This window comes from Myotis davidii, unplaced genomic scaffold (assembly GCF_000327345.1).
Source record: "Myotis davidii unplaced genomic scaffold, ASM32734v1 scaffold449, whole genome shotgun sequence".
Lineage (NCBI taxonomy): Eukaryota > Metazoa > Chordata > Mammalia > Chiroptera > Vespertilionidae > Myotis > Myotis davidii.
The window spans coordinates 1,071,306-1,073,194 of NW_006383007.1; the positions used below are offsets into that span (position 1 = coordinate 1,071,306).

At 47.9% G+C, this 1,889-nt stretch overlaps 1 protein-coding gene across 4 annotated transcripts in view; it reads left to right on the forward strand.

Annotated features, from left to right (window-relative positions):
• The first annotated feature begins 37 nt into the window (after positions 1 to 37).
• The window catches only part of ANXA3 (annexin A3), a 51,193-nt gene continuing 49,341 nt past the window's right edge, over positions 38 to 1,889 (forward strand). For 3 of the 4 annotated variants that reach the window (XM_015557666.1, XM_015557667.1, XM_006778182.2), the window contains exon 1: positions 548 to 603. The gene's annotated coding sequence lies outside the window, so the exon portion shown is untranslated. Of the gene's footprint in view, positions 58 to 547; positions 604 to 1,889 lie in introns of those variants that run through there. The other variant, XM_015557668.1, reaches the window with a different exon arrangement.

Consider the following 1,889-nt stretch of genomic DNA (forward strand, 5'->3'; position numbering starts at 1 on the left):
GCGGTCCCGGGCGGGGCTAACTTGGCGCCTTCGCCGCCAACCAACCCGGCAGCGCAGGTGCAGGATCTGCGGGGCCTCGGCGCGTACAGTCTAGAGAAGATACCTCATTTCAGAACCGAGGACACTAGCCCAGGGGCGCAAACGTGCCGCGCTCTGGGAGGGACACCCAGCTATGGCCACCCCGGGTGCAAGCTGACACCCCGCAGTCCCAGGCCCTGCACCCTTCACTTTTCATCACAGCTAACAAAGTAGGGGGCCGGTTGATCATTTCAACCTTCCCAGACCTAAAGGTCTTGGAGACCAAGAGCGAGAAGGGTCCTCTGGGTCCAGATGCCTGAGGAAGGGAGAGGCTGGCTCCAAGCTCTGTACTGAGTACTCGGAACCACACCCATCCTTGTGAGCATGCTGTCCTCTTCACACGCGCAATTTATTTTGTTTTACTTATTCTTTTTAGGAGGTAGAAAGGTGTGTTTAGATCTTGGGCGTTGGGAGTCCGGGAAGTTTGCTTTTTCTTAAACCGGCTCATCATTTTCTTTTATTGCAACAGAATTCCATTCCCTGGATGTGAATCATTCTCCTGGCATTTGGCATTGGAGTCAACAGGTGGGGGATTTGGGCACCTGATTGCAAATGACCACACCTATGTAGAAAATTGTGGCTGAGAGGCTCTGGGTGGCTGGAGGCCCCTCTGGCTGCTGATAAGAAGTTGCACCACCAAAGCTAAATTCTTTTCAAGGATTTCTGATCACAGACAGCTAGACTTTGCCCTCATTTACAACTTTTAAAAATCAACATCATAAAAAAATGTAATTTACTAAATCGTTCTTCATAAAGATTTCACCACCAGCTTTCAGGAAGGCAGAGAACTTCAAACTGACAAGAAAGGGAACTTAAAGATGTAAAGGAAACCAGAATCCTGTTCCCAGAGCCATGAGGCTGTGTAGGGAGATCTGTTTAGAAACAGGGATGCAGGAGGAAGTAAAAGGAAATGATATCACTGCTCTAACCCTTTCAGGAGAGGCTGTTTGAAGTTCTATTGTTAGGCCTTTTGGCCTCCACTGTGGAGTAACTCTTTCTTAAAACGTAAATCAGTATTCATTATTAATATGGTAGAAATTATACTGGATCAACATGTATTGAGTATCAGCATTGACCATGTATGGAACAGCCACTTGGATACGGCAGAAGCATGTGGTTAAGGTCATATCTTTGGAGAATGGCTGCCTGAATTCAGTCCCTATGTGGCCAGACAACCAAGGGGTCCAGGCTGCCTGTCACTACTTGAGCCACTTAAGTGGAGACAGGGTTGAATCATACATGAGCGTTTATTCCAATACTGTCAGCAGTGTGGGGGAGCAGCAGGTCATCCACAAAAATCTGCTCTGCCTCTCCCCATAAGCCAGCTGCTTGTGTTGGGTAGAAGGACAAAGATTACATGAGAAAGTAAGAGTTACAGACATGGAAAGTAGGCATGGTAAACTCATTACAGGTTATAAGTCATGCCTGCTTGGTGGGTCACAGAGGGTGGGTGACTCCGGATGCCCTGGGACCAGATTACAGGCAATAGGGGCTGGGGTTGCAAAGGGCAGGCACCTCTGAGACTAGATTGGTTTAGCCAGGAGGTTGTAAGTCTTTCCATTATGATAGGCAGCTCTCGGGACAGGAGGATGGACTGCATCTGATGTTAGCTCCCAGGTCCCAGGCGTACAGCTCTCAGCCAGGTTAGAATGTACTTTCTCTAATCTGAACAGAACCATCACGGTTAACAGAGTATGACTAATATTTCTTGTAATTGTGGCTGGTCCCCAATATGCTATTTCTGCCCCTAATACCTACTAATTAGCGGTGTGACTAGACTGTTATTTTACTTCTCTGTGCCCCACCTTCTT